We start from the raw sequence: 23482 nt of genomic DNA, 5'->3' as shown, positions 1-23482 counted from the left end.
TTTGCTGAGAATGATAGTTTCCAGCTGCATCCATGTCCCTACAAAGGACACGAACTTACCTTTTTTATGGCTGCATAGTATTCCATGGTGTATATGTGCCACATTTTCTTAATCCAGTCTGTCACTGATGACAGACTGGGTTGATTCCAAGTCTTTGCTATTGTGAATAGTGCTGCAATAAACACATGTGTGCATGTGTCTTTATAGCAGCATGATTTATAATCCTTTGGGTATATACCTAGTAATGGAATGGGAAAACAGCCTTTTTGAAAGATGCCACTGCAGTTGTCAGTCAACAGCCAGATGCTGCCCTTCCCTTTTGCAATGTTGACACAACCACCAATCAGGCTTCCTTCCTAATGATAGACCACTTACCACAGAGTGGTTCTGGCCAGTCCACAGAGGATGCATAGTGAGGATTTTTGTGTCTTCTGCTTTACTTTTTGATGTTAGAGGGCCAAGATCGGATCTTGCCAATGCCACCATTTTTTGGGACCTATGAAGGGACATGAAGCTCAGCTGTGCATGTATATGCTTCTCCTCTCATAAATATTCATGACTCCTCCTATAGCTTTTTAAATGTGGGGGATTCATATCAGAATTTCCTGAAGAACTAAGATATATTTATCTATGGCTAATCGTCCACCCTGCTTGCATACATTCCTGTTCCCTTTTCCCCTCCCTCAAAGTGTCTGTTTCTGGCTTCTGACTGAAGGCTGTGCTTCCCAGCCTGTCAGAATTGCCACCATACAGGCTGCAAGCCTTGCTGAGAATTTAAGCTCTTCTTTCTGAATTTATGAACCTCCTTATTCTTCAGTTACAGGTTACATAGAGGAGTTTGAGAACTGTCTGACTCACAGAATCACAGACTATCCACAGGAAGATACCTCTAGCTCAATGGGAAGGAACAAAGCTTTGTTCAAAGCTCATCCTTGTGACATAAGAGGACATAGAAATCAGGATCCTTTTTTTTTTTTTTTTAAATGACTTTGTGTTCTCTCTGGGCATTACCTTCTTTCTGATAGCACATCACATATATCTCACCAGGTGAATCATGAATTCTGGTTCATAAAACCTCATGTCCCAAAATTTTAAGTGGCATGGGACTTGGCCGAGATTGAGGATTTTGACTGGATTAGAAAGTAGTAAAACCCAACAGATGGGCCAGGCATGGTGGCTCATGCCTGTAATCCCAGCACTTTGGGAGGCTGAGGTGGGCGGATCACAAGGACAGGAAATCAAGACCATCCTGGCCAACATGGTGAAATCCCATCTCTACTAAAATACAAAAAATTAGCTGGGCGTGGTGGCACACACCTGTAGTCCTGGCTACTCGGGAGGCTGAGGCAGGAGAATCTCTTGAATCTGGTAGCTGGAGATTGCAGTGAGCCAAGACCACTGCACTCCAGCCTGGGTGACAGAGCGAGACTCCATCTCAGAAACAAACAAAAACCCCCAAAAATAAAAAAAATTAGCCAGGTGTGGTGGTAGGCACCTGTAGTCCCAGCTACTCGGGAGGCTGAGGCAGGAGAATCTCTTGAACCCAGGACGCAGAGGTTGCAGTGAGCCGAGATCTTGCCATTGCACTCCAGCCTGGGAAACAAGAGTGAAACTCCGTCTCAAACAACAAAAACAAAACAAAAAAACCCCAGATGTAGCAGAAGTGTTCTAAAGCAATTAGCTGAGATAGCACAAGCTACAGAAGGAAGGTCATTATACAAACACAGGGCCATTAAATGCCAGTCTTCTTAGCCTAATGTTAGAGCCTGCCTTAGACCCAAAGGATAGGGGGATAGCTGCATGTTTTCTTTCAGCACAAGCCACCTCATGCTGTCTGATCTGTCCCCATTAAGCCAGGCTAACGGGTTTTTCTTACCAACAGAGACCAGCAGATGATTTCTGATGTCAATGATGTTGATCTCGTATTCTGGTTTGGTTTCCTTTCACTACCTCCCTTTTCTGCTTTGAAGGTTTTTTTCCCTCAGTTTTCAGGGTCAAGGAGACTCAGGAAAATATGCAAGGCAAATAATGTTTTTTAAATGTAGCCCATTTTCCACCTTTTTTACGTCTCATTGGCTGTAATCTGTGTTTGTAGAGACAATATATATCCATTTTGCTTCACCAGCTAACAATACAAAGAATGATAAATGGCTCCTCCTCTTCCTCCTCCTGGCAGTCTTCTCTTCCCAGAACCTGGCCCCGTTATGTTACCTTGCCCGAGGACTCCTTGCTGAAGGAGGAAAGGAGTAGGTACTATAATTCTTTGTCTAGTTATTACCTAAATTAAAAATTCCAAGATAAATAGTGCTTGCATCTCAAAGGGTGAAAGGGTAGAACAATGGCCTTGTGCTCTTTGTATATACTCTGTAACAACCAAGGAATAGGATGGCACCAAATCAGGAGGAATATAAAGGGAAGGCATTCCAAGCAAATAGGAAAGTGCGATGGCATGAGGTGGCTTGACAAGAAAGGGCAGACAAAGCTGCAGGACAAGCTTCTGGTTTGGATCAGCAATCCTAGAGGGGAAATGTCTTTGAATTGGAAGCTGAAGATCTGGGTGCTAGATCAGTTCTATAGTTCTACTAGTTCTGAAATCTTGCCTCAGTCAACCTCAGCAATATAACACCACTATCTTTCCTCAGCATATAAGAGACAGATGAAGTCCTTTGTAAACTGTAAAGCAGAATCTAAATAAATATGAAGTCTCAAGAGCCATACACTAGAGATGGCCCAGCTGGGAGCTACCTGTGGAATTAGGAAGCAGCTGTCCTCTGCTTCGCTTTGCTTTTCCAACCTGCATTCCTGCTTTTCCATAAACCACAGCTTCCCAGAAAAGTACTCTCTGGTGACTGAGTTTCTCACATTCAGTGTTTTTTCTTCCCAGGCTCTGGGTTTCTTCTTCCTGGGCTCTGATGAATGGCTTCTCATTATCCAATACCCATCTATTACCTTCATGTAGACACCATCCTCTGCTCACCTATTCTGTCTCTGATGTGTCCATAGGAGTGATAAAGCTAGTCTCCTTTTGTGTCCAATCAAGCATCAGTTGCCCTTATGTGTTCTTCCTGTTTATGGCCTGGGAGAAAGTATAACCTCTAAAGTAACCTTTGAACAGGGCGCATCACATCTGTTAGGTTGTAATCTATTGGTTTCACACTCAGGGGTCAATATTGTATCTCAAGATTTATCTGGGCACATTTCACCATCACATCCATATACTTGGCATCTTTAGTAGATGGAAGTGTCAAGAAAAGGGAGGTTTTAAGACGGAGGGTACTGTTGGCTTTTGCTATTGCCATGTCTGAGCCATGAAGCCGTACCACATGGTGAATGTGAGGGTTCCTCCCCTGAGGGGAATACCTGGTTCTACTGCCAGTCATCCTGAGGTAGGACGGAGTGGGAGAGGCCATCCCCTGGGGTGCAATTGGGTCTGAACTCAATTTGTGGGGATGCTTAGAGATGCCTGGAGAGTCAGGCCTGCTCTCGTTATGAGGAGGTCTATTGCAAGCTCGCCAGGAACTCTTGAGGTTATGGTTAGTAGCAGTTATAGGAGAGTTTCTGCATCCTTTTCTGTCTTCCTACTTTACTAAAAATTAATAAAAGCCACTGTCTGGTCTGAACTGTCCTCCAGGGAATTAGTGGCAACAGGGTCTGCACACGGGGGGCAGAGTGGAAGCATTGGAGTGGTCACCATGAGGGACAGCTGTCCCCACCAGGGGACTATTTTACAAAGATGGTCAGCGCTGTGTGTTAAGAAGCAACAGGGATCTGTGGTATAGTTCCCTTGAGGCAAGACCTAGAAAAACTCCCACAAATGACCGGCAAGACACTTTGAAGGAAGTAGACCAGTGGGTGTTAGAGTCATAAGTGGAATAAGCAAAGAGGATGTAAACCAATTTTGTGGTCACAGGCCCATGTCACTGGCAGCATTGAGTTACAGCAATGTCTTTCAGTACTCTTCACTTCTCTTTCTTCTAAAACCACACTCACCAAGTGACCTTCGAATAATAATGGAGCTTCCCAAATATTTACCAGCGGGGAAAGAATGCCCTCGCAGTGACAGAGTGTATTGCAGTTCTCTGGAGGCTTTATTTTGCTATGTTAATCAAATTACTCTTCTGGTCTACACAGCAACTTTTTATGAGTTTGGTAAATATGAGTGAGTTCTGGAATGACTATTTATCATGTAAACAAACAAAATTAGATTTTAGTCCTGCAAAGAAAAAGGTGAGATCCCGGGCCATGCCCTCTGTGTGAGTCTCCTAGGGCTGCCATTACCAAATACTGCAGGCTGGATGGCTTCAGAGAAGCTTATTTTCTCTCAGTGATGAAGGCTGCAAATCCAAGATCAAAGTGCAGGCCTGGTTAGATTCTCCTGAGGCCTCTCTCCTTGCTTCGCAGATGGCTGCTTTCACACTATGTCCTCACATGGTCTTTTGTCTGTGAGTGTGCACCCCTGGGGCTTCCTCCTCTTCTTATAAGGACATTAGTCATGGGGGTGAAAGGATAGAACAGTGGTGGTGTGCTGTTTCTGTATACTCCTGTAACAACCCAGGCACAGCACCACGAAAGATGGCACCAAATCAGGAGGAACAGACAGGGAAGGCTTTATATGCTACTATCCTTTGGGTCTAAGGCAGGTTGTGACATTAGGCCAAAAAGACTGGCATGTAATGGCCCTGTATGAGCAAAATGAGGTAATGACCTCATTTAACCTTAATTACCTCTTTAGAGTCCTTATCTCCAAATACAGTCACATTAGGGATTAGGGATTTGACATATGACGAGTTGGGGGAGGCGGGCACACAATTCAGTCCATAACACTCTCGCTCTCCTGTCCGCCACTCCAGGAATACCACTCCGTGAGGCCTGAAAGAGCTAATTGCTCTCCCTAAATGACCCCAGTCTTTTAAACCCTCTGTATGGACAACGTCACCTCTTCGCGCCTTTCCCTGTTGTCGCCATTGATTGAACATCAGGAGTCTCCCACACACATGATGACTGTCACCCCAGAATCAAATCCTCCTTTCTACCCTCACTCCTGCTGCCACCCTGGGTGACTTCCATGAGTGTAAGACCCCACGCCCCGAACTCACATGTTTACAGCCTTCTCTGTTAGACCTGTGTGTTCAGGTTGACCAGTTGAACTACTCCTTTCTCCAGCATTTTCAGATCGTAGATCCACTGTGGTTCCACACAACTCATTTTGTAGGCCTTCAATCTTGGCTACATCTTAAAGTCCACTTTCTATTCTCCAACAACTGGGGGCTGATTGATTCTACAGAAAGTCTAAGTCTTTAGATTAGTACAACAATTAATCTACAGTCTATGACCTCATTTGGACATCAGAGAAAATTCATTTTACCTTCCTCTCTCTTTTTTTTTTTTTGAGACAGAGTTTCACTCTTGTTGCCCAGGCTGTAGTGCAATGGCATAATCTGGGCTCACTGCAACCTCTGCCGCCCAGGTTCAAGTGATTCTCCTGCCCCAGCCTCCTGAGTAGCTGGGATTACAGGGGCCCTCCACCACACCCAGATAATTTTTATGTTTTTAGTAGAGATGGGGTTTCACCATGTTGGCCACGCTGGTCTTGAACTCCTGACCTCAGGTGATCCACCCGCCTCAGCCTCCCAAAGTGCTGGGATTACAGGTGTGAGCCACCACGCCTGGCCTAACCTTCCTCTCTTAATGCTTTCTTGCAAAGTTCTCACGAATCTTCCCTACTCTCCTCAGACCTCCGAACAATACTATGTGCCAAGCACTATTCAAAACACTTCTCATGTATTAACTTATTTAAATTAACAACCCTGTGAAGGAGATACTATTATAATCTCACATCTGTATTTTATAGATGAGAAAATTAAGGCACAGATAAGTTATATAACTTGCTTAGGCTCACATAGCTGTTACCACTAGCGAATGTATCTGAGTCACGTGGCCCCTCAGAAGAAAGAATTTGACCAGGGGCATCAGGCGGACTGAGAGACCCAGGCAGGTTTTAGAGCAGAAGTGAAGGTTTATTAAACAGCTTTAGAGCAGGCACAAAAGGAAGTAAAGTACACTTGGAGGAGGGCCCGGTAGGTGACTTTAGAGATCAAGTGCAGTTTGACCTTTGACTCAGGGTTTCACACGTTGGACATGCTTCCGGGTTGCGTTACTTCCCCGCTGATTCTTCCCCTGGGGCGGGCTGTCCACACGCACAGTGGCCTGCCAGCACATGGGAGGGGCCGCATGTGCAGTGTTTACTAAAGTTGTGCGCATGCTCACTTAACGCATTCTTTCCTCACCAGTCCAGTGTTCCTAGAGGACGGTCATATACCAGTTAAACTCTGCTATTTTACCTCTTCGTGCACATGCTTGAGCCCACTCACTCAGTTCCTGAGACCTTATCGGGAAGCTGTTGATCACCAGTTTCAGGTGTTTTCTGTCTACTGGGAGACTGCCTTTCTCTGGTGCTGGCTGCAACCGATTATTATTTTAGAGAGACATAGACATTTAAGAACTGCCTGACCATCTCCTGATGGTCACCTGCTATTCCTATCGGGGGTGGGTTGGGGGGACCCCTCCCGCCCTGCTCATGTTTGTCTACCTACTGTAACATGGCTGCTAAGTAACAGAATTGGCATTAACCAGGATTCTGTCTGCAGAATCTCTTCACCACGATGTGGTATTGCCTCTATCCATTTCCTGGACACTCAGGCTTTGACCAAGGTCCTTTTTCCCCTTTCAAAGGGAAAATGAAGGCACAGACACCATTATCTTCTTGTTTCCCGCCTACTCAATTCTAGTCTTATAAGCAACTTCATCCCCTGTAGGCTCAGAAGAAATCCTCTTTTTCCTGTCCCAAGTAAATTTCTCTACCTGGGCTGTAAATCACATTCCTTCTTCTGAGACTAACTCTATTAGTTATTCTGGGTCTTCAAATTCTGCCTCTCATTACCCCTTCCTCTCATTACCCATCTCATTATCCCAATAACGCTTTGGGAACTCCCACAGCGTTATTATGCCAGCATCCATCAAGTTGAGTGAATTCATGGGAACTGATACATCACAGAACCCTCAAAAGTGGCATCCCAATGTATTAATTTATAATGACAAGTATAATTGCCAAGGAAACCAGGCAGTCATTACTGTTCCTTTGAGAGAAAGCTTAAGTCTCCTCTCTTCCAAGGAGTCTTTTGTGCTTTGTTCTTTAGCTTTCCTTTGGCACTTAGCATATACTGCTGTGTGTTGTGATTATCTTATTTATCAGCATCCTGCGTCACCCAACTAGACTGAAGATCCCTTGAGAACAGAGAGTATATCCAATCTGGCTTTGTATGTCTGGCCCAGCATCTTGTACACAGCAATCGCACATGAAAAATTTTGATCCTTTCAGCGTTGTTTTCGTTCGACAATGATTGAACTTCTACTGTGTACCAAACATGGTTTTAGACCTTGGGGAGTCCACAGTGTGTAAAACAGACAATGAATCTGATCATATTGAGTTTATGTCCTGGCAGAAGGAGATAAATAGGAAATAAATATGTGTCAGGCTATGGTAAGTGCTATAAAGAAAGATGATGCAGAAGACAAAGTTGGGGACTTGGCAGGGGATTGTGGCATTATTTTACAGGAGGGGGTCAGAGATAACTGACAAGGTGGTGTTTGAATGAAGACGTGGATGAAGTGAGGGAGCAAAGTGCTGGCTTTATCAGCACAAATATTTATAAAGCTGCTGACTTAGAAACTTGAACACCACTTACTAGCCACATAATTTTTTTTCCTCAGTGTTTTACTACGAAAAAATGTTAAACATTTAAACAACTTTAAAAAATTGTGTACCATATACCACTGAATACAAAGGTTCTACCATTAGCATTTTACTTTATCACATATCTCTCTATCCATCCTCTGTTCATCCACCAAGTCACTTTTTAAAAATATATTGCAAAGTAAATTGAAGACATCAGTATATTTCCCCTAAATACTTCAGCATCCATGTCATTAGTTCAACTTTTTTTTTAGTGTTATTTTTTCCTTTAGATAAAATAAAATGCACAAATCTTAAAGTGTATATTTGCTGACTTCTGGCAAATGCATGCACGTGTAACCCAAATTCCTTCTGAGCTATAAAACATTATCATCATCCCAGAAAATCCCGTCATATCTCATCCCATGAGCCCCTGTGCCCACTCACCTATAGACAACCACTGTTCCATTTTTTCCCCCTATAGCCTAGTTTTGCCTGTTCTAGAACTTCATATAAATGGAATCATACAATAGTACTCTTTCAGGCAAGGCTTCTTTCACTTATCCTAATGATTTTGAGATTCCTTTGTGTTACTGCATGTATTAGTAGCCTCATTATATATAAAGCTGTAGTCCAGTGGTTCTCAATCAAGTTTTGCTCCCAGGGGGCATTAAAAATTGTCCGGAGACATTTTTGGTTGTCACAACTGAGGAGTTGCTACTGGTATCTAGTGTTTAGAGTCCAGAGATGCTTCTAAATATTTAACAATGCCCAGGACAGCCTCCTGTGCAGATCCCCAACCTCAGCACAAGGACTTATCTAGCTCCAACAGAAGTAAGATTGAGAAACCCTGCTCTAGCCAGATATAAAGTATCATTTGTGTATTTACATCCAATCAATATCTTCTGTCAGCTATCATTTATCAACTGAGGCATTAAATATAGACCTTTGTTTAGTTTTAGTTTTCTTGGGATCTTTTTACATTTAAAAAAAGGACAGTACTTTAAGCAAAGTCATTTTTCTTTAACAGTGGAGAATTCAATCACCAATAGCAGACCCACGTAGGAGGAGATTTGGGTACGAGTCTTTCCTGAGAGCCATCACATTTTATGACATTCAGACTTCTTGAAAAACCGAGGTTGGACAAGAACTACACTGGCTTCTGGGGATGACTGGAGGAGATGAGAAACCTTCATTTTCTTTCCTTTAACAATATTCTTAGGAGCATGGGGAGTAATTGATTAAGAGAAGGGTCTGGATGTATTCTAGTTTCACTTGTTCACTTTCAGAGCAATATTCCAAGAACAGATAGCAGCTGTCTGGGATTGGGTAGAAACGGCTGGTACTTGGAAATGTTCTGTTGCATTTTTCAAATAAAAGTCATTGACTATGATACAAGAAAATTAGATTCATAGAAATTTATTGGAGAAAGGTTACATTAAGTGTTTCATCAATTTAATGGCTGTTGTTTTGAGCTACCTGATAGATTTTTCTGGTAAAAAAAAAACATTGTCAGGAGGCTGAATTTCTTGTTTCCATGAGAGTCACAATTAGCATTCAGATAGCTCTCAGGCACCCCTGAAAGTGGGATTAAAAACAGGAGAGCATTGCTCTTAAAAGTCAGCTACCGTGAAGCTCTCCATTTATGAGGTGATTATTATTCTCACCCATGTTGAATTTGTATTTTAACTATTTCTAACCATTTTTTAATTTTAACTATTTTAAACATTAATGAGCAAAATGAATAAAATCATGGGCGTAAGTGCTGTATTTGTAACTTCTGATCTTATTTTTATTTCTCTGACTTTTCTTGGTTATAAATGTAATATCTAATTTTTGATAATGAGTGGTGTTCAATAGCAGCTTTTTAAGATCCCTATAAGTTAAACTATTTATTAAAAAATAACATAATATAATATCTGAAATACGCAGGAGAACAAGCACATTCAAACTGTTATCTAGTATTACCTGTTAACTAACATTTACATTCACATTAAAAAAATAACTTTCTGGCTAGGCGCAGTGGCTCACGCCTGTAATCCCAGCACTTTGGGAGGCCGAGGTGGGCGGATCACTTGAGGTCAGGAGTTCGAAACCAGCCTGGCCAACATGATGAAACTCTGACTCTACTAATAATACAAAAATTAGCTGGGTGTAGTGGTGCATGCCTGTGATCCCAGCTACTTGGGAGGCTGAGGCGGGAGAATTACTTGAACCTGGGAGGTAGAGGTTGCAGTGAGCAGAGATCGTGCCACTGCATTCCAGCCTGGGTGACAGAGTAAAACTGTGACTCTCAAAATAATAATGATAACTTTTTTTAAAAAGTATGTTTCTTCATAAGTAAAGTTCTGTCAGCTGCTGCCTTTCAGTCCCAAGCTTCTTTCCAGTGACTCTCCCCGGTCGCCTCTTAAGAAACTTGTAACAGAAACCAGAGGATCACTGCTGTTCACCGACATTCTTTTCCTTGTAACTTAGTTAAGGAATTATTAATCCTCTCAAGCCATACATATTTATTTTTGCTGCAATTAGCTTCTTACTCTGAGTGGTCCAAGTGATAATTTCCTCATGGGTTCTTTCAAAAATGCCAGAGCTGATCCTGAGCTCCAGGTGAGAAGGTTGTCTCTCTGCTACACAGTGGTGTTGTATGAGTTTGTTAGGGCTGCTGTAACAAAGTGTCACAAACTCGATAGCTTAGGAACCAAAATTCATTATCTCACCGTTCTGGAGGCTGGAAGGTCAAGATCAAGGTGTTGCAGGGTTGCTCCCCCTGAGGACTGTGAGGGAGAATCTGCTTTGGGCCTCTCGCCTTGACTTGTCTTCATGTTCACACAGCTTCTTGTGTCTGTGCCTGTCTCCAAATTTCTCCTTTGTATGAGGACAGCAGTCTTATTAGATTAGGGCCCAACCTAATGACTTCATGTTAACTTGATTACCTCTGTAAAGATCCTGTTTCCAAATAAGGTCACATTCTGAGGTACTGGGGTCTGGACTTCAACATATGAATTTTGGGAGGACACAGTCTAACTCATAACAAGAGTCATTTTCTAAACTTCCTGAGAACTCTTACAGAGCCCAATACCTATTCCAATAAAAATAAATGTATATTATAGCATTTCATAGGTATTTTAAAAACTTACTCATTTAAAAATAATAAAAATCACCCATAATTCACATTTTATCACAATATCAAATGTATTTAGAAAATGAAACAAAGATGAAAACATAGGTAGTTCTTTTCCATAGAACATTCTCTTATTGTCATTTAGGGAATGATTACGGAGGATAGCCAAGATCTTTAACAGCTCTACTGATGACTAGTTGGCATGTAGTATGCTGCACATATTTCACATATACAATTCGATAAGTTTTAATATATGTGTGCACCTGTGAAGCTACCACCAGAATCAAGATAATGAACATATCTTTTACCCACCCACCCACCCACTGAGAGTTCCCTGTTTCTTTGTTGTTTCTCCTCAACCATTCATCTGCTTTCTATCATTATGCATTAGTTTGCACTTCCTATAACCTTACGTACATGGAATTTTAAGCATCTACTCTTTTTTTTTTGTCTGGCTTCCTTCATTCAGCATAATTACATTGCAATTTACCCATGTTGCAGTCCGTATCAATAGTTTGTTTCTTCTTATTACATAGTATTCTACTTTTTGGATATACTACAATTTATTCATTTACCTATAGTTGAGCATTTAGGTCATTTCCAGATGTAGGTTATCACAATGTACATAGCTAACAGCTATGAACTTTTGTGTACAAGTTTTGTGTAGACATGTGTTTTCATTTCTCCTGGACAAATTGCTAGGAGTGGAGTTGCTGCATAATATAGTAAGTATAAGCTTAGCCATGTTAGGAATTGTTGGTGTTTTCCAAAGTAGCTGTGCCATTTTATATCACCACCAGTAGTAGATGAGAGTTTGAATTCCTCCATATTTTCATCAGCACTTGGTATGGTCAAGTCTAAGTTTTAGCCATTCTAATAGATATGGAGTAGTAACTTAGAGTAGATTTCATTTACATTTCTTACATGAATAATTATGTTGAGCATCTTTCCATGTGCCTTTTGATCATTTATTTAGAAGAGTTCATTGTCCTTAGACAAATTAGATATTGAGTTTGTATCAGAATTTATTAATTTGCTAGTGTCAATGGAACCTGTAAAGTGAAAATGGGAGGGAGAGAGAAAAAGAGAGAAATAATAAGACAGAGAGACTGATAATAAAGAGGTTAAATAGGAAAGAGAATAATTGCATAGGCAGCTAATTTTTTTAATGTAAGAATAGTTTGCAGTTTCATTTCCTACATTTGTAGGTCATTTCATCATGACCCTATCCGTGGTTTGAAAAAAGTCTGCAGTAAGGTGGTCTGAGATGCTAGGCAGCTATCTACCAGTCAAGAAAGAAAAACCATCTACAAGCAAATGACGAAGATACATCTGTGGTGCTACTCATTGGAATAACAAAGTTTCATCCCCTGACTGAGGTGCTGATTAGGCCAATCAACGTGAAAAGATCAAATGGGGCCAATACAGTGATATTTTAAACAGGTTATTGCCGGTAATTATTTTATTCAAGCTACAAAAGGTGCAGAATACACAGTTCTTCCATTTCTTAGTTTGGGAACTGCTTTTTTCCCCTTGATATCACTAAAGAGCATGGTTGAGTTTAATTGTTTTACATAATAAAGTGAGGAAATTAAATTTCTGTGGATTTTCTGAGGAAGTGTTCCTCTGGGAGGAGGATGGTGTTGGAGGTATGCAGGCCACGAACAACATGGCAAGGGGGCCAAAGGAAATCTAAACACAGGCTGCCTCTAATTTTCAAGTTGTTGGAAATGCAGAATTGTGCATGCCTCTGTCAACTCCAAACCTCAGTAAACTCTGCTATACACATGAATGCCTTGTATGAGTTCATGTGTGTGTGTGTGCACGCATGTGTGTGTGTAAACCAAGGACAAGCAGTTGAATTTGACATCTAGTTTGGTATACAAGAGGTGACACCTCACTGAGATTCGTAAGTCCTGCCAGAGCAGAAACCATGAGCCAGAATTGCACATGAGAAGGTAAACCCTGGGAAAGCTGCAGAAATCTTTAGACAGCATTAGATCTCCTACACTTTGTAGGTAGGAATGTTTCAGCTAATTTTGTTTAAATCTTCAGTTACAGAGTGACATTTGCTGATATTTGAATTTTATGTTACAGAGTGACATTTGCTGATATTTGAATTTTATGATTATTTTGGCATCACAGGTTTATGTTGGTGTCAATTCTTTATTGTTGACTTGTTTTATTTTTTTAAATTCTTGCTCTGTCTCTAAGCTGGAGTGCAGTGGCCAGATCATAGCTAACTCCAGCCTCGAACTCCTGGGCTCAAGCAATCCTCCTGCTTCAGCTTCCCAAGTAGCTGGGACTGCAGGCACCTGGCTAATTTTTAAATTTTTTGTAGAGTCGGGCTCTCACTGTGTTACACATTCTGGTCTTGAACTCCTGGGCTCAAGCAATCCTTCTGCCTTGACCTCCCAAAGTGTTGGGATTACAGGTGTGAGCCACCATGCCCGCCTGGTGTCAATTCTTAATATAACAAGTGTTTTAAAAGAAAACATTAAAAAGCACATTAGTGAAGATACGCCTGTTTTGACATGTAAGTGCTGTTGCGACAGTAGTAATCGTCAGTCCTTAGTTTAATATCCCTGATTTACATGGACTTCTGAACTTGGGAAGGATATGCTCAACTTGGATGTCACATTTGGCTGGCATCAGGGACGAAAATCATGTTCTTTTCCTCCCTTCCTCCTGGGGCATCAGAGGACCCAAGCTTCTGTTTGTCCACTTTGGCTCTCATTGGTGCATTTGGCTGGCACGCTGGCAGCTGCTGGGTCACCTTCTCCCTTAGCCCCATACTTCTACCTCCCTTTCCCCTCATCTGAGGACCAGTATGTTGGCAGACTACCTAACCATCTTTCCTTCCCTTTCTTACCACCCATTGCTCATCGCAGGATTAAGAAATAGCAATGAGTTAAAGTGACCTTGATCTGGCCACTCAGACTGTATCAAAAGATAAGATTTTTGTGTGATATATACCAGCCTGAGAAATACTTTATAATGGTACACGTGTCATAATGATACTTTAAAGAAACGACAAAGCAGTAATAGTGCTTTCCAGCATTTTTTGTTGCATATATACACTCTGATTTTATATACAAAAAACCTATTCCAAGTTTAAAACACTTGATGAGCCTTTGCATCATAGGCTATGAAAAGTTGGAAAACAAGAGCTTTTTCAATGTTAAAATTGATAATAAAAACAATCATTTTAAAAGGAAGGATGAAAGAAAACGTCTATTTAAGTCTTTAGCCCATTTAAAAAAATGAGTTATTAGTTTTCTTGTGAGTGAGTCATAGTTCTTTATATATTTTGGAAATTAACTCTTTATCTGATATATGGTTTGCAAATATTTTCTCCCATTGCACAGGTTGCCTTTTACTCTGTTGTGTCTTTTGCTGTACAGAAGCTTTTCAGTTTGATGTTGTCCTGCTTGCTTATTTTTATGATTGTTGCCTGTGATTTTGGTGTAATATCGATGAAATCATTTTCCTCAACAAATTAAAAATAGAACAACCATATGATCCAGCAATCTCACTTCTCAGCATTTATCCAAAAGAATAGAAATCAGGATCTTGAAGAGACATTAGCACTCCCATCTTCATTGCAGCATTATTCATAATAGCCAAGGTGTGGGACCAACATAAGAGTCCATGGATAGGTTAATGGATTTAAAAGATGTGGTATATACATTCAATGGAATATTATTCAGCCTTGAAAAAGGGAAGGAAATCCCATAATATACAACAATATGAATAAACCTTAAGAACGTTATGCTAAGTTATAGAAGGATAAATCCTGCATGATTTCACTTACATGAGGTAGCTAAAGTAGTCAGACTCATAGGAGCAGGCAGTAGAATAGTGGTTGCCAGGGGCTGGAAGAAAGGGATCATTATGAGTGGCTAATCGATCTGCATAAAGCCTGGATTATGCAAGATGAATAAATTCCAGAGCTCTACTGTACAACCTTGTGCCTATAGTTAACAATGCTATATTGTACACTTAAAAATGTGTTAAAAAGATAACTTTCATGTTGTGTTCTTGCCACAGTTTTTAAAAAGGGATGAAAAAGGATTTCTGCTTCTAGCCATGTCTGAGTACCCAGTACCAGACTAGGCCTCTTGCTGAATGAAAACAATAAAATCATATGAGGCAACAGTTTTATAAACTGGGTAACAGGTAGTAGAAGACTGTGATCACTGAAATAAGAAAAACTCATAAGATAAGCTCTATATTCATCTAGAATCTCTGTCTGGGGGTGATTTCCAGGCTATGGCATAGGGAGGTGGAGCCTTTGCCAAGATGAGTGGTCTTTTTGAGCTAAGGAGGCAGAGATCAGAGTTTGGGCTGCCAAGATGCCTGGAATTGGTAGGCCTGGGAATGGGGAAGGAGGCATCTGTGCAAAATGAGGGGTGCAGGTATGTGTTTGTGGGATCTCTGTGTTTTTATCTGAGGATTGGGCTGTATAGGCACAGACTGAACCTTTGGGAGTCTTACCAGAGAGTTGCTGCTGTACAGTTGAGTTTGGAACAATATGAGAAATCGAACAGTGCTGACAGACATTGAAACTGAGTTCCAGCCAGAGTGGAGTGACCTCATTAATATCCCAGGAATGTATAAAGGCCATGCCTTAGGGATGAGGATTATGTCCTGGAGCAAGGCCTATTCTAGATCACTCTAAAAAAAAGCCTCTAAAACAAAGCCTTGTCAAAATCTACTGGGTAAACAGAGATGGGAATTTGATTTCTGTGAGCTTAGTAAATATCTTGGGGCTTCCACAGATTTTCCCTGAGGAAGCCCATGCAACTTGAAAGTGATCAACCATCATTAACAGCTTAAAAGCGTAGCTTAACATTATTTAGAGAATGACATATTGAAATTCAGAATCTATAAAATGTATCACCAACAATGTCTACTAAACAATAAAAAAAATTAACAGACATGCAAAGAAGAGCAAGAGCTAAGAAAAGAAAGTCGAACAGATGCTGAGATAGCTCAGACATTGGATTTAACAAATACACACTTTTAAAAAGCTGTTATAAACATAAACATACCAAGGACTTAAAGAAAATATGGTTTTAATGAATAATCAGAGAAATGGAAACTATAATAAAGAACTAAAGAAAAATTATAGAATAAAAAAGTACAACAGTCGAAATTAAAAATTCATTAACAGATTAGAGTTGGTAGGAAAAAAAGTTCAGTAAATATAGTAGCTTTCTATTGCTTCATAGAATTGTTTTGTAACAAATTACCACAAATTTAATGACTTAGAAAAACACCCATTTTATTATCTCACAGTCACTATAGGCCAGAAGTCCAGGCACAGTTTCACTGGGTTCTCTTCTCATGCCTTCACAAGGCTGCAATCCAGGAGATGTTTTTAGGATAATAGTAACATGATGAAAATCTCTGCTAATGTTGTCTGATAATCCCTATAATTTGGAATTTCTTTTTTTCTTTTTTCTTAATTTGGCTCATCCCAGAACATTCTAACCTTCTTGTAGTTTTTATTAGGAATTACAAATATCGTAATCACCTGATGGGTTCATCTAACCCACTTCACATATAAAGCCAATTCACTGAGACAGTGGTATTGCAGCAGAGAAAAAGTTTGATTATCATAGGGCCAGCCAAGCAGAACAACAGGAGATTAATTCTCAAATCCACCTCCCTGAGAGCCTGGAGGCTACAGTTTGTAAGTATAATTTGGTGGGCAGGGGGGTAGGGAATGGATGCTCCAGATTGGCTGGGAATGAAATCATAGGAGTGCCCAAACGGTTTTGGCATGCTGAGTCAGTTTCTGGGTGGGAGTCACCAGTTGAGTCAGTTCCTTCGTATGAGTCCAGGTGGAGTCAGTTGGTCATCAGAATGCAAAAGTCTAAAAAATATCTCAAAGACCAATCTTAGGTTTGACAATAGTGATGTCATCTATAGGAGCACTTGGGAAAGTTACAAATCTTGTGACCTCCAACTTTATGACTCCTGAGCAGTAAGGGATTCTAGAAAAGCAAGCCAGGGAACAATGGTTGGTTAGCATTTAACTATGCCTATATTGTAGCAGAATTTGGGCTCCTCCCATCATCTTAATCTTGTGATCTTTTATTAGTCTTACAAATGTGGTTTCAGTCCCTGAACAGGGAGGGGGTCAACTTTAGGGAGGTACTTTGCTTCCAAGTTAAACTAAACTAAATTCCTCCCATGGTCTGATGGGCCTATGCCCAGGAATGAGTGAGGACAGCCAGCCTATGAGGCTAGAAGCAAGATGGAGTCAGCCATGCTAGACTTCTCTCAGTGTCACAATGTTTGCAAGGTGGTTTCAATATCCCAGTAATAATTTCTGACCATTGTTGCCTCTGTTAATGCAATGATTAGTAAACACTGCCAGCAACTAGTTAGAGAAATTTTTGTCCACTTTGAGAGACTAAATCTCAAAGAAAATAGTCAAATGAGTCCCTGCTCCAAATAACAATCTACAGTAATATCTTAGAGGCATCATTAATTTAGCCTTTTTTTAAGATAATGGCGGGCTTTTTGAGATCAAAGAACCATAATTATCTCACCATACAACAATGGATAAATATTAGGTACCCAACATGCTGCTTCCCCTACTTGTATCCGGAGTTGGCTGCCTTCCCTTGTTCAGTGGTCATTGTCTGAGTGTACTCAAAGTGTGCTTGGAGGAGCAGCGGCTCTGGCATCATCTGGGGCCTTGTTGGAAATGCAAACTCAGGCCCTACCCCAGATCTACTGCATTTCAACAATAACATCTTCAGGTGATTCATATGCACATTACATTTTGAGAAGCACTGCTCCAGAATAATAGGAAATGAGGAAATTTGATTCATTTCTGCTCCCAACTCTGCAGTGGGCCACTGTTCACATACCTGCTGGTAACTGTGATAGTCTCCTGTTATAGGAAGCCACAGTCTCCTGTTACAGGAAGCTATTCCTCCCACATCAGTAATAGCTTCATTTAATTTTCCCTGTAGTCCAAATGAAAAGCACAAAAATTTAATCTCTCAAAAGTGGTCCACCTTGTGCAACTCCTCAAATCCTAGCCTCCTTCCCCTGTCTTCCAGTTCACAACTTTCTCTGAGAGAGTCTTCTTAGAAGCCTACCCCCCCTTTTATTTTTTGTAAATCCTGATAGAGGCTGATAATTTGGCTCTAGGTTGCCACCCCTCCCCATCAACTCCCACTTTGCCATTGTAGGGGAGAAAAGATTTCTCACCCATTGCTAAGTTCATGGCTGAGGCACCTGTAATAAAAGATAAATTAACAGGAGAAAAGCACACAAATTTATTTAATATATGTTTTATGTGACCTGGGAACCCTCAAGAAATGTGACCCAAAGAAACAGGGAAGTTTCTGTATTTTTATATTAAATTGGATGAAAAGGTGGACAGTTGTGGAGAAGTAAGATTAGGGGACAAAAGTGTCAACCTGAAAAAGAAAGACACTAGAAAAAAAAATTCTCTCTAAATATGCTGAGAATAGTCGGGAATAGAAATAAGGATTATAATCTAGAATGCATGAAGTAAATGCAAGCCACCAGTGCATTCTGTGAGAGAAGGGTAAAGCAGAAGTTTTATTAGCAAAAAGAAAGTTAAACAAGATGCTTAGAACCAGAGTTTATTAGTTCTGGAGGGTCAAACCCAGAGTTGTTGTCAGTTTGTTGGTGGCGATGCCATTACTCAGCAAGTGTTCTTCCGAGTGCGTCTTACCCAAATTACTGCAGTCCTAAAGGATGTCTAGTGATGAGCCTTATCAAAGCAAAAGATGCATGAAGGGTTTTTAGAGAGCCCTTGGAAACAGTTCTTTTCTCAGACACGTAGCATGAGCCTCCGCTCCTTCAGGCCTTCTCAGTTCTATTTTGTCTGGGTCTGACGAAAGTGCTTTCATCCTGGTATGTGCAACTTTCAAAAGGAAATGATGTAATGGTAATAAACTAGGGAGAACTTAGCAAGGCCTGGTTGTTCAGATTCTTCGGTGTGCCCCAGTGTGACATTCCTTTCTTCCAGGTGTTTGAAATACTTGTTCCCCATGCCGTAAAGAAATACCACTTGAACATAAATTTAATTTATTTAGTAAGGCCATTTTTACTGCCTGCAGAAAGGATACACTCACCAGCAGTTTTGCCAAGAGAGTACACTGAACAAAGCAGACAGGGTCATTTATAACCTGACGCCTCCACCCTACTGCTGCGTCCGGTTTCCACTGGCTGGAATGGGACCTCACATTCTGTATTTGTCTCGATCAGCTAGCAACTTAGAACTTTTTAAAAGAGGCAAAGGTAGAGAAGAACAAAGGAAGGAGGAAGTAACTTGTGGAATGCTGAGAAAGGTAAAAACACTTTTGAATAAGGAAGAGGAACAGGCTATGACCTAATGCTTGCTTGGAACAGTATAAGCATGCCAGGGCAAATATTTAGGCTACATTGTGGGAGCTGAGAATATAAAGTACATTGATTTCTTTATTATGGCTAGCAGATATTTAAGAATGTTAGCATGGGTCTTTGAATAAATTTTGATTCTTAGAGAGGTTACTATTTATTCCTAATTAGGGAGGAAAGTCTTTGAAGAGGAACCTCTACTTTACTTTTTACACAGGTATATGGCACATGAGGGCATTATGACCTACTTCAGTGGAAGGCCAGAGAATTCTTTCATGGCCTGTCTTTAGAGGGGAAGGGCAGGAGAAGATCACAGTAACCATCTTGCTTCTGCTGTTTCCTCAAATGCCAACCAAGATGCCATATTTTGAGGTAGCATGTCCTGAACCCCATCACCATCTTGAGTAGCTTGTGGGATGTGGTAATCCTCAGCACGAGGTTTCCTAAGTCTAACTTACTCAGTCTTCAGGAGCACCAGTGAGGAGTGGAGCTGGGATATTGGAATTTGAGCAGCTCAAACCAAGGGGCCCTTGCAACTCTCAGCATCAAAGAACAGTCCATTTTCACCTTTGCCACTTCAAGTTGACTCCCCTTTGTGGTCTCCACGGCAACTGCAGACACAAACATGTTTCTTCATCCTTTCAGAACTTCCAATGGGTAACTACTACATATATCAATTAGACACACACACACACACACACACACACACACACACACAGAGTACGCTCCCCAGGACAAACATTGATTCTCACACAAATGCCAGTATAATACATTCATATACCTTTTTCTATCTGCAAAATACTCAGGATGCTTGCTCCAGCCAAAAAATACAGTTAAGTAAAGGGTCAAAAACGGAGGCACTTGCCTTTGTTCCCTTTGCTTTTTTCAGACGGTGCCTTGGAATATATTAAAGAACAAAGCCCCTAGTAATGCTCATTCCTAAGCCTATCAAAGGCTCTAAAATAAAAAGTTTGTTCTTTCTAGTTTTGGTGTTGTATTGAATTTTTAGACAGTTTTTCAGGTAAGCTTTCTAAAAGAAAGAGAGTTGGGGTGGGCATCTATCATTCTCAGGTCCTCAAATGTGTGGCAGAGGGCTGCTTTTCTTCCTGTTACAGAGTAGTTTGAAAGAAATGCAGTTGTTTCAGAAACCAACTTCCAGTTCCATGTCACGAAGACCTTCAGCCACTGTGGTTAAGAAAATGATTAGTTTGCCTGTGTGGTCTGTTGTCCTCTTTCAGAGTCTGCTAATATTTTCCTCTTTCCCACATTCTTGTTTCCTACCCTCCGCTACATTAACGTATCATTTTCTTGTGTTAGATCTCTTTACTATAGCAACTAACAGTCTATTATCCACAATTTCAAAGTCCAAGAACTCTGAAAATGAATCTCATTTGGTGGCGAAACTGCCCTCTCCTGCTCTAATTTGCCTGCACAACCATGCTTGAGTCAGAGAGAGGCTAGTCACGCTCCTTACCCCTTCATACGGGACATTACTAATAATTGGTGGCAGAAGTTTTAATTTGTTTTATATGAGACATTGCTACACGTCCTGCTAGCAGTGTTCCACATTAGCTGGGTTTTCACAGTGTCCTTTCTAAAATCCTGAAAATTCTGAGTTCTGAAACACAACTGCTTCAAGGGTTTCAGATGAGAGATTATGGATTTGGATTTGCAGACAGTTTTTAGTCTTGACATCTGGAAATATGAACATTTACTTTAGGAATTGAATCTAAGTTCCTCAGTTTTACCAAGCAAGTCTTTGCTTCTCTCCAGTATGCCTTCCTGTGCTGAGAACTTCGTGTGTGTGTGTGTGTGTGTGTGTGTGTGTGTGTGTGTGTGTTTGAGAAGGAGTTTCGTTTGGCTGTTGCCCAGTCTGGAGTGCAATGGTTCAGTCTTGGCTCACCACAACCTCCATCTTCTGGGTTCAAGCCATTCTCTTGCCTCAGCCTTCTGAGTAGCTGGGATTACAGGTGTGCACCACTGTGTCCCAGTTAGTTTTTGCATTTTTAGTAGAGACAGGGTTTCACCATGTTGTGCAGGCTGGTCTTGAACTGCTGACCTCAGGTGATCCGTCTGTCTCGGCCTCCCAAAATGCTGGGATTACAGGCATGAGCCACCGAGCCCGCCCTATTTTTAACTATTAATACATCTTTGTTGGGAAGAGTCACTTCTGTTGGGGTCTGAAGCATAAAGAGATTTTCCCCTTACATAGCACCTGGATGGATCCCTGTAACACCATTAACTCATTTTCCAGGAGGCAATGGTTTTAATTTGCCAAATGAAGATTTTATTTAAAATATGAATATTGACAATCCTAAGGAAGGAGGACCTTAAAATCTGGTTTGAATGAAAGTATTAGTGCTTCAAATAAAATATTCCAGAACTGGGGACTTTGTTTAGCATGGGTATTAATCAATTAAAAAGGTTTTTTTTTTTTTTTTTTTTTGAGACGGAGTCTCGCTCTGTCCCCCAGGCTGGAGTGCAGCAGGGCGGTCTTGGCTCACTGCAACTTCTGCCTCCCAGGTTCAAGCAATTCTCCTGCCTCAGCCTCCTGATTAGCTGGGACTACAGGCACGCACCACCATACCAAGCTAATTTTTGTATTTTTAGTAGAGACGGGGTTTCACCATATTGGCCAGGCTGGTCTCTAACTCCTGACCTTGTGATCTGCCTGCCTTGGCCTCCCAAAGTGCTGGGATTACAGGCATGAGCCACCATGCCCGGCCATAGTTGCCAGTTTCTATTGTTACCATATTTAGATCCATGAGCACCCAGTGTTTAGCTCTTGCTTATAAGTGAGAACATGTGGTATTTGGTTTTCTGTTCCTGTGTTAATTTGCTTATGATGATTGTCTCCAGCTGCATCCATATTGGTGCAAAGGACATGATTTCATACTTTTTTATGGTTGCATAGTATCCCATGGTGTGTATGTACCTCATTTTCTTTATGCAATCCTCTGCTGATAGACATCTAGGTTGATTCCATGTCTTTGCTATTGTGACTAGTGTAGCAATGAACATACAAGTGCATGTGTCTTTTTGATAGAAAGCTTTTTTTTTTTTTTTTTTTTTTTGTTTTGGTGTCGCTCTGTCGCCCAGGCTAGAGTGCAGTGGCGCCATCTCGGCTCACTGCAAACTCTGCCTCCCGGGTTCACACCATTCTCCTGCCTCAGCCTCCCGAGTAGCTGGGACTACAGGCGCCCACCACCACACCTGGCTAATTTTTTGTATTTTTATGTATACCCAGTAACGGGATTGCTGAGTTGAATAGTAGTTCTGTTTTAAATTCTTTAAGAAATCTCTAAACTGCTTTCCACACTGGTTGAACTAATTTACATTCCCACCAACAATGTATTCCCTTTTCTTCAGCCTTGCCAGCATGTGTTGTTATTTGACTTTTTAAAAATAGTCATTCTGGCCGGGCGCGGTGGCTCAAGCCTGTAATCCCAGCACTCTGGGAGGCCGAGACGGGCGGATCACGAGGTCAGGAGATCAAGACCATCCTGGCTAATACGGTGAAACCCCGTCTCTACTAAATAAAAAATACAAAAAACTAGCCAGGCGAGGTGGCGGGCGCCTGTAGTCCCAGCTACTCAGGAGGCTGAGGCAGGAGAATGGCGTAAACCCGGGAGGCAGAGCTTGCAGTGAGCTGAGATCCGGCCACCGCACTCCAACCCGGGCGACAGAGCGAGACTCCATCTCAAAAAAAAAAAAAATAAATAAATAAATAAAAATAGTCATTCTGACTGGTGGGAGATGGTATCTCATTGTGGTTTTGATTTACATTTCTCTGATGATTAGTGATGTTGAGCATTTTTTCATGTTTTTTGACCACTTGGATGTCTTTTTTTGAGAAGTGTATGTTCAGGTCTTTTGCTGCTTTTTAATGGGGTTATTTGTATGCTTAATTTTGTAAGAAATGATCTTTCACGTGGTTGTACCCTTTTGCATTCCCACCAGGAATGAATGAGTGTTCCTATTGCTCCACATCTTCACTAGCATTTGGTATTGTCAAGTGTTTTCGATTCAGGCCATTCTAACAGTCAGGTAGTAATATTTCATTGCTGTTTTAATTTGAAATTCCTTAATAATTAATATATTGAGAATCCTTTCATACGCCCATTTGCCATATGTATGTCTTCTTTGTTGAGTTGTCTGTTTAGATTTTTAAAAATTGGTTTGCTTGTTTCCTTATTGGTAAGTTTTTAGAGTTCTTTGTATATTTTTGATAACAG

Source organism: Theropithecus gelada, chromosome 18 (assembly GCF_003255815.1).
Source record: "Theropithecus gelada isolate Dixy chromosome 18, Tgel_1.0, whole genome shotgun sequence".
Classification (NCBI taxonomy): domain Eukaryota; kingdom Metazoa; phylum Chordata; class Mammalia; order Primates; family Cercopithecidae; genus Theropithecus; species Theropithecus gelada.
The sequence above is the reverse complement of the archived record's forward strand: the minus strand, read 5'-3'. Positions refer to the sequence as shown.